This window comes from Erpetoichthys calabaricus, chromosome 7 (assembly GCF_900747795.2).
Source record: "Erpetoichthys calabaricus chromosome 7, fErpCal1.3, whole genome shotgun sequence".
Classification (NCBI taxonomy): domain Eukaryota; kingdom Metazoa; phylum Chordata; class Cladistia; order Polypteriformes; family Polypteridae; genus Erpetoichthys; species Erpetoichthys calabaricus.
This window is the reverse complement of record NC_041400.2, coordinates 76720378-76734080: the sequence shown is the minus strand read 5'-3', so window position 1 is coordinate 76734080 and position 13703 is coordinate 76720378. Positions and strand designations below refer to the sequence as shown.

General features: G+C 39.1%; 1 protein-coding gene across 19 annotated transcripts in view; it reads left to right on the top strand.

The window, feature by feature from the left end:
- The window catches only part of celf4 (CUGBP, Elav-like family member 4), a 1311271-nt gene that overhangs the window by 375165 nt on the left and 922403 nt on the right, over window positions 1-13703 (top strand). The window lies entirely within an intron of this gene.

Genomic DNA, 13703 nt, shown 5'->3' with positions numbered 1-13703 from the left:
GACGGCAGCTCGATGGCCGTGGGAGGCGGAGTTGAGTGTCACGTCATCACGCCTCCCACGTAATCACGTGAAATGACTGTGAACGCAGTAGGGAGAAATGAAGGAAGAGCCGCAAACAGCAAAGAACAAAAAATTCATTAAACAATTGAGAAGGGAGCGAAACAATAGCAAGCGAGTGAAGCATACAAGCATCTTCATAAGGGAAACAAAGCACGGTGTAAAACGTAAGTTTAAATTAAGTTTATTGAAACGCTCCCGTTGCGGATTGCAATAACATATTCGCGAGATAAAAGAACGCAGTAGGGAGAAATGAAGGAAGGGCCGCAAACAGCGAAGAACAAAAAATTCATTAAACAATTGAGAAGGGAGCGAAACAATAAGAAGCGAGCGAGTGAAGCATACAAGCATGTTCATAAGGGAAACAAAGCACGGTGTAAAACGTAAGTTTAAATTAAGTTTATAGAAACGCTCCCGCTGCGGATTGCAATAACATATTCGCGAGATAAAAGTTTAATGAGAAGACACGAGGTATAAACGAACCACACGCCGTAGCGCAACGTTATGCAAGACATGGGTTTCAGCTGTCGCATTCCTTGTGTCAAGCCACTCTTGAACAAGAGACAGCGTCAGAAGCGTCTCGCCTTTGGACTGCTGCTGAGTGGTCCAAAGTTTTGTTCTCTGATGAAAGTAAATTTTGCATTTCCTTTGGAAATCAAGGTCCCAGAGTCTGGAGGAAGAGAGGAGAGGCACAGAATCCACGTTGCGTGAGGTCCAGTGTAAAGTTTCCACAGTCAGTGATGGTTTGGGGTGCCATGTCATCTGCTGGTGTTGGTTCATTGTGTTTTCTGAGGTCCAAGGTCAACACAGCCATCTACCAGGAAGTTTTAGAGCACTTCATGCTTCCTGCTGCTGACAAACTTTATGGAGATGCAGATTTCATTTTCCAACAGGACCTGGCACCTGCACACAGTGCCAAAGCTACCAGTACCTGGTTTAAGGAAAATGGTATCCCTGTTCTTGATTGGCCAGCAAACTCACCTGACCTTAACCCCATAGAAAATCTATGGGGTATTGTGAAGAGGAAGATGCAATACGCCAGACCCAACAATTCAGAAGAGCTGAAGTCCGCTATCAGAGCAACATGGGCTCTCATAACACCTGAGCAGTGCCACAGACTGATCGACTCCATGCCACGCCGCATTGCTGCAGTAATCCAGGCCAAAGGTGCCCCAACTAAATATTGAGTGCTGTACATGCTCATACTTTTCATGTTCATTCCTTTCAGTTGGCCAACATTTCTAAAAATCCTTTTTTTGCATTGGTCTTAATTGATATTCTAATTTTCCGAGATACTGAATTTGGGACTTTCATTAGTTGTCAGTTATAATCATCAACATTAAAAGAAATAAACATTTGAAATACATCACTCTGTGTGTAATGAATGAATCTAATATACAAGTTTCACTTTTTGAATGGAATTACTGAAATAAATCAACTTTGTCATGATATTCTAATTTTATGACCAGCACCTGTGTGTATATATATATATATATATATATATATATATATATATATATATATATATATATATATATATTATGGAAGGAGCCTCGGACATAGACAGCAACTATTTACAACAGTGCACACGCAAACTCCCACAAAGTCCAGGCCAACACCACACTATGCCTCTTCTTCATGCCGCCTCCTATTCTCTCCTCCAGACCTCGTCTCTCGACCTCCTGACTGCAGCTCCCGAATGGAGGGAGGCGGCCCCTTTTATCATCACCCGGATGTGCTCCAGGTGCTCCCCAGCAATCTTCCACCGGCACTCCCCAGTGTGCATAATAACACCTTGTTTTTAATTATATCTGATATTTGTGTGATAGTATCTATTTATTTATATTTTTAAATATTCCATATTGTTCTACTTAATATTTGATACTTTTACTTTTATTTCTTTTATTATGACTGATTAGTTTTAACCTATCTGCCCTGCAAAAAATAACTTTTATGTTATCACTTTTATTTTATGTATTGTGGCAAGCAGCCCGGACACAGACAGATGGACACAGATGGTTCACCCAACACACGTTTATTTTCACAATCCATATTTACAAAGTAACACACAAACCCCAAACTCCCCCGAAGTCCAGGCCTCTTTATCCAATGCCTCCTCTTTGTCTCTGGCCGCCTCCACTCCTCTCCTCCCGAGCTCTGTCCTCTTCCACCTGACTCAAGCCCACGAACGGAGGGAGGTGGCCCCTTTTATGACCACCCAGATGTGCTCCAGGTGCTCCCCAGCAATCTTCCACCGGCCCTCCCCAGTGTGGCGGAAGTGCTGGCTGTGCACCCAGAAGCACTCCGGGTGTTCCTGCTTCTCTTCCCCCCAGCACTTCTGGGTGTGGCGGTAGTGCTGAGGTCCAGGGCTCCCAAGGCATCGGGGCGCCCCCTGGCAGTGACCATGGGCCCCTACAGGGTCGAGCTTCAAAGCTCTGTACTCGTGGTCCCCATAGCAACCAGGGTGTTCGCCCCCACGTGGTCTGGAGGAGGTGCAAGCCCTCCTCCTGGGCGTCCCGGCTGGGTACCACCCCCAGCTGCATGCCACAATATATATATATATATAATATATATATATATATGTATAATATATATATATATATATATATATATATATATATATATATATATATATATATATATATATATATAAGCCAAATACCACTCACCCACTCACTCATCACGAAATCTCCCAAACCATGAGGACTTGGAACTTGAAATTTGGAATGTAGGTTAACCCTTAGAGCCCATAGATGCTCGCTAAGAAGTGGTTTTAAAAATTTTGTGGTCCAAGCACGTTTTGTGTGTATGTCCGCTTTTCATGAGAGAATTACTTAACGGATTTAGATCTGGCTGTTTTCTACAATTTGCTTGCACTTTCCGGTTGATTTTGCAACCTCTCATCACGCTAAGTACCATAGTTCGCTTGTGGTACCGATGTATTTATGCAAAATCCAACAGAGTGGCTGTGGGCCGAGAGGAGGGGGCGGGGCCTTCCTCATTCACTTGCCAGCCTCTATTCGAGTTGGTCTACGTCTCACCACGTGTTGGAGTGCACCTTGTCTCTGCTTAGCTAGCGATACCTGTTTATTAATCCTTAATCTGTAGATGATGTTTGACGTTTTGAGAGAGAGAGAGATCAGAGCTCCATGTGTTTTAGAGTGTAGCTGCTGATTGCCAGAGACATAATGGCCATGTGCTTTTCTCCCCATGCGGGGAACGCTTTCCCGTCAGAGCTGAACATGATCAGATATAGTGCCGATGTCTATTGATTTTTAAAGTTTGTCCTTTTTCATTACTTTGTGGGCGAAGCTACATGCCACAGATAGTAATAAATAAAATCATATCTTTGATTAGTACATAACTACAGTCAGATGAGCATCTAATTTTCTTCCAAAACATATTATAAACTTCATAGGCAGTAAAACTTTTTTTAGCTGTAGAAAGTAGCAGATTTTCAAAAATCTAGCAGTCTAGCCGAGCTTGTCTACGTAAAATTGGATTGGGAAAAGCAATTATTAAAGTAATACTTTAAATTTGGTTTGTTTTACAAAGACATTCTTTATATTGTATCACACTGTACTACTTTATAAAAATGCAGGAAATTGAAATTTAGAAATGCCAACAATATTTAAATTACTAGGATATGCTATGAACCAAATCACAGTTTTGTGATTTCATTTAATTTTACAGTTAAAAAATTAAAAAGTCAATATATTTTATTATTCTTATTCATAAAAAGACAAAACAATAAACAAGATGTTTTAATATAGAGACCGGCACTATAATCTCTTATGTCCTTGTCTGGTTTAGTTCTTATATATTCTAGTACGTACAGAAATGAGCTAACAGTACTCCATCATTATACACACAACTGAGATATGGTGTTGCACAGGGTAAAGTACTGTTTTCACTTTACATGCTCCCCCTGGGATCTGCTGTATCTTTAGAGAACATAACATTCATTTTCACTCATACACAGATGACACCTAGTTATACCTCTCTTTTAGACCAAATGACATTTCTCCAGTGTTGTCCTTAAGTAGTTGTGTAAGCAAGTTAAAGGAGTGGGTGGATGATAATTGTCTTTAAACACAGAAAAAACAGAATTGTTAATTATTGGAGGGAATGATACTGATCGCAATAATGTTTTGTCATTATTTAACTGAATTGGAATCGCCATCAGTTTGATTGAATCTCCTTGCAATCTAGATATTATCTTTGACTTAGAATGTCATTTAAAGCACACATTAAAAAACAATCCAAAACATGTTTTTTCCATCTTAAAAATGTTGGCATTTAGGGTTTTTTTAAATATGCAGAGAAATTAATTCATGCACCAATGGCTAGTAGGTTGATTACTGCAATGCAGTGTTCACTGGATGTTCAAATTGTTCTTTATAAAGCTTTCATTTAATTCAAAATGGTCTGCAAAGATTTACTACAAGAACAAGAAAATCCAAACTAGAGACGCATGATATATCAGGAACTGTATTGTTATCAGCCGATGTTCATTAAAAATGACGACATCGAAATCGGTCAGTTGTGTACATTTTAACCAATAAAGTCAACCGATATACAGTAATTCAGGCTTGTCAACACTGTCAGTTCACTAAATAATTAAATGTTTTCATTGTTCGGCAAAGCAGACATTAAGCTGCAGGAAAACATGCATGCAAGTGCAGCCCCTTGCACTCATTTAAAAAAAAAAAACGCCACAGGGTTTCCTAGTTTTGATGATAGGATCACTACGCGCATTGTTTATTCATTGGGCAGATATCGCTAGTAAAGCAGTATGTCAGCCATGTGGTCATATTTTTCTGTGAAAAAGGAAGATAACAGAGTTGCTATCTGCTCTACCTGCAAAATAAGAAAATGCGAGGAGGCTGCCAAATTAAATCTTTCCATACCACAAATTTAAAATTACCCATCTGAAGAACCACCGTAACGAATTATAAACGGAATTTCTAGCAGCTAATGCTACCAAAACGAAAGTTAAATCAGACGCTACCAGGCTTACTAGCGGTAGCCTCATACAGCAAACCTTTCAAAACGTAAAGACGTTTCCTTAAGACAGCGCCAGAGCTGAAGGCATAACTACTAAAATAATGGAAATGATCGCACTCGATGACCAGCCTTTTTCCATAGTTGAGGACGAGGTATTTTGTCAATTATTAGATCATTTAGAACCTCTGTACATTCTTCCAAGCCGGCGATACTTTGCACATGTCTCACTGCCTGCATTATATGATGTGATTGCTACTCATATCCACAAGCTTTTAAGAAACAAACAATGCCACCAGCATTGGCTTCACTACAGATATGTGGAGCCTAGAGGTCGGCCCCATGAGCATGTTGAGTCTAATGGCACACTAGATTGATGACAATTTTGAGTCAAAAAGAGTGGTGTTGCATGCTAATGAGTTCTCATTCTGCAACATATCGCACAAGCTTTCAATTCCATGTCAGTGAAGTGGAACACTTCAAAAAGTAATGTGCACGTTGTGCTTTGTGACAACGCCCGCAATATGACAAAAGCTATGGAAGAAAGCAGCATTAAAAGTTTAGTGGCTCACACTTTGCAGCTTGCTGTAAATGAAGGCTTATTGAGCCAGAAAAGCATCTCCCACTGTGTTGCCATTGGGAGGAGAATCATTACTCATTTTAAGCACTCACAGCTCACTGTTTAGCAGCTGAGAGAAATAAACAGACCTTGGTACCCTAACAAGAATGCTTCAGCAGGACGTGCAGACTCGTTGGAACAGCACGTATCATATGGTGAAAAGTCTTCTTGATCAGAAGTACACTCTTACTGCGTTATGGGGCTGAATACGAGCTTCCTGCCTCTCTCACGGTGCATCAGTGGGGACATGTGGAAAACATAATTACTCTACTCAAGCCACTCGAGCAACTTACTAGAGACATAAGGGTGCATTCATCTACAATTGCGGACGTGATTCCATCTGTTGAAGCGCTTGCACGTCTGCTTTAAAAGTGTGGCAAAGCAGATTTCGGAGTTTAGACGGCGAAAACCACACTTTTGGAGGCTGTCACAAAACACTTCAGTAATGCATTCTCTGAGCCACTATACTATCTACCGTCCTTGATGCACAGTACAAAGATCAATTTTTTGACCAAGATACCAAAAAACAAGCGCAAGAAGCATTTCAGAAACAACTGGTTGATATGTCAGCTTGTGAAGGAGATGGTGAACGCAACAGCGAACCACATGAGAAAAAGATTTGCACTCAGAGATGTTGCTGCTGCTTTATTGCTGGAGATGTATGCAGAAATTCTTGAAGAAAATTTGTATGTGGCTGCAAAACCACATTCGACTGCCGACAAGGTAAAATAAGAGAATTATAAAATTAACAATAATCATACTAATTAGGTTGATCAGATGTCCCAAATGGGAAAAAAACACTGTTACAGATTTATTTATTTTTTTAACACAAACCATACACTACAGCTTCCAAATATGCAATCAGTACCATCATGTATTTACCAGAAACTCCCAGTCAGCACTGCAAGGCAGGTTACTGTGACCGTGTATAATTTAAGAGTGCAAGGCAAACTGCTCCGCAAACATTAGCGGAGAAAAAAAGGAACACGTTAACAGCATCACCTCAAATTTTGTCAGGTTTTTACAATTTATGTTTGCCAGATTGCCTACAAAACTATCATTGCAGCGTTGCAGTTTGTGGGTTTTTCCATTGTAGATAGTAGAGTTGCTGTAGAAAGTTAGTGGAGGAATTTAATTTAGTGGGAACGTGGCAAAAAGGAGGAACAGGTTCGCCTGCATGGTAGAATACAGCTTCAAGTTTTGTACCTTGTGAAAGATGCGTCTCGTGTCTAAACTGTAAAAGATTTTAAGACAAAATTTATTCCAGTTTTAATGTAAGCATTACTTTAAGACAAAATCACCCTGAAATACACAGCAGTCTCTCAACATTTCAAGGTACACCTGCATTACAAAGTGCTTCATTTTGGAACAGCTTGTGCTGCATCTCTTAAAAGTACATCCACATCACACTTTATTCAGAATGCCCTTTGTGACCCAAATCATTATACGTCAAGCTTTCAACATCAAGTTTCTATTAATGGCAGTGGTTGATACAGTTGGTTGCCCTGTTTTTCTTTACTACAGATCTGGTCAACCTAATAAATTAGTATTGTTTTTTATTATAATGTAGGTAAACGTTTGTAAACTTTTTTTATCAGCTGAATAGCTAACTATCTCAGTGAACCCCCTATCTCCAGAAATAACTGCGCCCTCCAGTATTGGAAAAGCAATGCAGCCCATTTCCCAACCTTGGCCAAGGCAGCGATCAAGTACCTATCGGCACCTTGTACCAGTGTAGACAGGGAATACCTTTTATCAGCTGTGTCAAATATAGTAAATGAAAAGAGAAACAGGCTTGCTGGTGAAAAGGCAGAAATGCTTCTTTTAGTTAAGAAAAACCTACCATTTGTACTTTTAAAGAAACCAACTTAAGCCCTGGGTTACTGGCCTCATTGTTTTTAGTTTTACTTAAAGTAATATATGTCTGATTATAGCACAAAGAATGTGCATTCATTTTTTTGTTAATATACTCAATGCCATGTTATGTAATTGCATGGTGTTTTGATGTGCATAAGTTACTCAGAATGTGTATGTTAAGCAGATTTTTGAACATGACCTGGAGTATTTTTTCTACAGATGAGCCATATCTTGCTCTTTTTCCCCCGCATAAGTACTGGCTGCTTATATAGTAAAGAAGAGCATAAAATTCAGCAAGTTAATAAAAAGTTACTCTCTGTTTCACATGCTACGGTTTCTTTGTTAATGCGTAATATATTTTCAGCATTCCTAAAACATTCATACCTGAAGTCTATATCTATCTATATCTATATATCTGCCATCGGTTATCGGTATTGGCAAGGATGGACAAACACATATCTGTTATCAGTATTGTGCAGAATTTCCATATCGGTGCATCACTAATCCAAACACATAACTCCAGTTCATAAGTCGTTACACTGGCTCCCGGTTAAGTTTAGGGAAGATTTCAAAATCCTCCTTTTAAAAAGCCTTAAATGGCCAAGGTCCTGCTTACTTACTGTATCTGAACTTATCATTACTTACAAAGCAGAGTTCATGTTAAGATCTCAAGCTGCTAGTCTGCTTATGATTCCAAGGATTAATAAAATAACAGTGGGAGGTCAAGCTTTTAGTTACATGGCCCTGAAATATGCTACAATAAGAGGTTCATTACTTCAGTGTAGCATACCCCGAGTAGAGCTGCTAATTAGCTTTGCATATTTAATATCTGCTGTTAGTCATTAGTAATACAACATAAGTACTATGATGTTTATAATTTGTTACTAATGCTCGCCTATTCTGTTTCCCTTCTTGGTACTCGTGTGGCACTTGATGTAACTACTCCAACTGCCAAGTTGCTTGTGGCTGCCTATGGAAAAGTCATCTCTGAAAAATCAGCACTGGAACAATCTGGTAGAAGGGTCCTTTTATCAGACTGCCCTGCCCAGCACTGACTCAGCTGTGGAATAGCCAGTATGGGAAGGCAGTTTGTTGTCCAAGGTCTCCTGGGGCTTCATGTATAACACTGTGCATAAAATTCACACTAAAACATGGCGTACGGACAAAAACAGAAATGTGCATACTCACAAAAAAGTCCAGATGCATAAATCTGTGCACACTTCAACATTCTTCCTCTAAATAAATTCCGGTCAGCATGAAGTGTAACGCACGTGCCTGCCTCCCCACCTCGTCTCCTCCCAGGATTACGCCTCTTTGAATATGCAAATCAATATAAATAGCCCTTAAGTTCAGCATTCTGTGAAAAGACAATGGCAAAAGCACAGGGAAAATAGAATTTCAGCGAACACCAAGTGGAGTCAAGGAAAAACGTACTATTTGTTGGTTTAAACAACAAAAGGAAGTTGATCGAGTAATCTAGAGTGTCGGAGAAACTTGAAAGTTCAAGTTCAGAAAGTCGCACAGTGCCTGAAATAAAAAAAAGATAGTGGTCAAATATCAAAGTCACCGTGAAAAGGTGAGTTGTAGCCCACCGTCTGAGTGTCATATGGAAGCTCATTAGGATACGGAGGAAAAAAAATAAAAATAGGGACACACTGGGGAAAAAAAAGCTTGAAATGTCAACTTTAATCTTGAAATTTCCACTTTAGTCACGTAGTTTATTTTGTTATTGAAGTAGAACGTCAAACTTCATCTTAAAATCGTTTAAATTTTACTGCGCAGACAGGACACAGAATACATTATATTCATGATATTACAGCTCTCTGAACAATTTAAATACTAAGATATATGCTTGATATTTTCATGATGAAATGCATTAAACCATGTATTTAACATGGGGGAACAAGTAACCAATCGCCATACAATCAGCTCTTTGATAAATGTCATGCCATCTATCAGCTTAGAACACAGATTCTTCAAAACTTTTAATGAACATCGAAATATATTTGTAGTACATGTTTAATTATACCATCCATCTATTCATTCAGGGTCATGCTAGTCTCAGCAAAAATGCAGCGTGAGGCAGGAACGATACCTAAACGGGGCTCCAGATCATTGCTACTGATGCGCCCCCGCATATTCACAATTTTAATTATTAACAATATAAATTATTTCAATGAAGTTAGAAATTTATCTGTATAATGTAGTAAATATACTTTACTGCATTTCATCTTAAAGATGATATCAAGACCTCCAAGAAGATAGCACCTGGAAATCAGTCATCATCATCTGTAAATACTCGCTTTCCTCTATTGAATTGAATTCCTTTATAGTTATTGTATGGTACAATGAGATTCAATATGCAGATGCTCCATAAATGTATTTTTCTATAAAATAGTAAAATAATAATAATGATAAAAAACAATGAAACAGATACAATATGAAAGCATAAGTGGCTCAGGTTGTGCAATATTATAACTGTAGTGCAAATTTACAGTGAGGTACTTGTACTCATAAGTACAAACAGTTCTACTGGGAGCACTTGATGGACTGATTGAGTCCGTTTGTAGCACATGGAATGAAACCTTTTCTGAACCGTGAGGTTCCTGCAGGAAAGGCTCTGAAGCATTTGCCAAATGGGGGAATTTCAAATAAACTGTGTGCATGACTGAGGCAGCGTGTGCTAGAAGCTGTACCCCAAGAATTCTCTCCACTCTTGGCACAATCTGCTGTAGAGCTTTCCGATCTGCTGCTGTATAGCAGGGATTCCACACTTAGATACAGTGGGTTAAAATACTCAGTGGTGCACCGCGAGTAACAACACTACAGCAGCTGTGGTATTTGGAGTAGTTTATCCATTCTATGCACCATTATATGGTTACAGGCTGATTACAATCAGATGCCTTAAACTAAAAAATGATATACGGTTAATTACAGTGTATTTGAGAAAACCGTGTCAGAGATATGAATCTAAAAAATAAAGGGAAGCCACCCAGAAACAGTAGCACTGCTTTGATGCTGGGTGCCGGCAGTTTACAAAACCGACCCGAAAACTTATGTATGCTATGGTTTGAGCTGGCGTGAGAATGTACGTGGCTTTACACCAAGTTTAGTTTTTATACATCGCGATGGGAGCGTGGAAACGGGCATACGCACCATTTATACATGAGGCCCCTGGACTCTATATCATTCACTAAATGCAGAACTATCACATATGAAGATACAAATTTGTTTAATCTATTCTTGTATTTTGCTTTGTGATCTGTGTTATTACTATTGTATTGTATTCCTGAGATGACAACAACATATTGGCCATCTAGTTCTGTAAAGAGAATTACTACGTTTTGTGCATTGTATTTATCCAATTTTTTGACACCCATTGCACGGCCAACTAATCTGGAAAGGAGTCTCTCTCTCTTTGAATTGCCTTTCCCAAGATTTCTTCCATTTTTTCTGTACAAGGGAGTTTTTTTTCTTATCTTTTTAGGGAGTCAAGGTTGGTGGGCTATCAAAAAACAGGGCCTATTTAAGCCCCTATTGCCTTGTGCAATTTTGTGTAATTTTGCATTTGATGAAGGTTTTCAGATGGTTGAAAATAGTTCAAATGCAGCTACCAGATAGACATTACGACACTAGTATGACTCGCCATACAAAAAAATACTCCACAGTCCAAGTGTCTGTTTTTAATAATTATAGTGAAATTTAAATAAAACAGTTCACACACACAAAAAAAAAAAGTTGGTAATACACACAAAAAAGAATATTCTGCTTAAAAATCTAGGTTACATTCATTACAAACTGCCTGAAGAAGGGGCCTAAGTTGCCTCGAAATCTTGTATATTGTAATCTGTTCAGTTAGCCAATAAAAAGTATAAGTTTGCTTGACTTCTCATTGAATCCATAACAGGTTCAACAACCTACTACTAGGTTACATTCCTTAAAGGTTTCTATGAATTGTTCTACCCAATGTTCAGAAAACTATATGTCCTTAATATCTGCCTATCCATTCATGTTTCTTTCTAGCTGTCTAACTTCACTCTATGGGCTGGCTATTCTACTGTCACAGAGAGACAAGATTATGAACATTCCATTTTATATAACAAAGGGTTAACCTGAATCTTCCATTATCTGTGTTAAGCTATATTATATTTAAGTTCAAGCTAAGCAAATTAGGAAAAAATTACCCTTAACTTCAGGGATTTGGCTCTTACATTAAGAATAAAAAAAACGAACATCTCACAACCTCATTATTTGAATAGATACAAAATTTATAATACTGAGTCATTATAGCATTACCAAACACTGCTGCAGGTGCTGCCCATTGTTCCATCCCACAGCAAAATATTTGCTCTTTAGATTTGTTTATATGATTGTAACTGTGATATGTTTGGCTACTGTCTAATAGTCCACATTGGAGAAATAACGGTTCATATCTGGGCATAACATTCAATCATTTCAATAACAGGACTTTGTCGAGTTGAAAAGTATATGCTAGAGGAAACCATATTCCTGGTGCTGAAAGGTAGCTATGGAGGGAGACATCCATTGAGGTGAAATATATAGCTGGTCTCCTTTTTAAAATGGCTGAATCTCAGAAAAAATATTGAGCTTTTTTCTTCTTCTTGAAGTGAAAGGGTATACTTTTCTACAATATGTTTCCAGTTTCAAGATGTGGTCAGTACTTGATTACACTTTTGCATAAAAAATGACATATCTAGTAGGTTTTAAAACATCTTCTGATTTAGATGCATGCCCTTTGAAACCCATTTTAAACATTGAAAAAACGCACAAGCATATGATTATTTTCCTGGTGTTGTGGGTGTGAGTCAATAGTCTAGGGGTAGATACAGTGCTGTGCCAGAGTTGATTGTTAAATGCAGTTTCAGTGGACACAGACAACCAGTTAGTGCCACATTATGTATTCAGTGATGCATTGTAACAGCCGATTCAATCGTCCGGACCGGTAACTACGCCACCAAGCCCTGTGGCAACCTGAGGTAACGTTAGACTAGAAAAGACACTTTCCCAATCGACAATCAGAATAAGCAAAAAGGCAAACAGTATGTAAAATAATATACAGTGATCCCTCGCTATATCGCGCTTCGCCTTTCGCAGCTTCACTCTATCGCGGATTTTATATGTAAGCATATTTAAATATATATCGCGGATTTTTTGCTGGTTCGCGGATTTCTGAGGACAATGGGTCTTTTAATTTCTGGTACATGCTTCCTCAGTTGGTTTGCCCAGTTGATTTCATACAAGGGACGCTATTGGCAGATGGCTGAGAAGCTACCCAACTTACTTTTGTTTCTCTCTCTCTCTCTCGCGCTGACTTTCTCTGATCCTGACGTAGGGGGTGTGAGCAGGGGGGCTGTTCGCACACCTAGACAATACGGACGCTCGTCTAAAAATGCTGAAAGATTATCTTCACGTTGCTATCTTTTGTGCAGCTGCTTCCTGAAACGACATGCTGCACGGTGCTTCGCATACTTAAAAGCTCAAAGGGCACGTATTGATTTTTCACTGTTTGTTTTCCTCTGTCTCTCTCTCTCTCTCTCTCTCTCTCTCTCTCTCTCTCTCTCCCTGCTCCTGACGGAGGGGGTATGAGCTGCCGCCTTCAACAGCTTTGTACCGGCGGTGCTTTGCATACTTAAAAGCCAAACAGCCCTATTGATTTGTTTGGTTTTCTCTCACTTTCTGACATTCAGTGCTCCTGACGCGGACTCCTTTGAAGAGGAAGATATGTTTGCATTCTTTTAATTGTGAGACAGAACTGTCATCTCTGTCTTGTCATGGAGCACAGTTTAAACTTTTGAAAAAGAGACAAATGTTTGTTTGCAGTGTTTGAATAACGTTCCTGTCTCTCTACAACCTCCTGTGTTTCTGCGCAAATCTGTGACCCAAGCATGACAATATAAAAATAACCATATAAACATATGGTTTCTACTTCGCGGATTTTCTGATTTCGCAGGTGGCTCTGGAACACAACCCCCGCGATGGAGGAGGGATTACTGTATATTAATGAAATGAAGTGAAACAAACTTCAAACAATATATATCCCCCCCGCCCAACAAACCCCCCCCCCAACCCAAAAGTGAACAGCGGAATGTTATAATTAAAGGTGCAGACATAAATATACAATACAAACTCTCCCTTGTCCCTACAC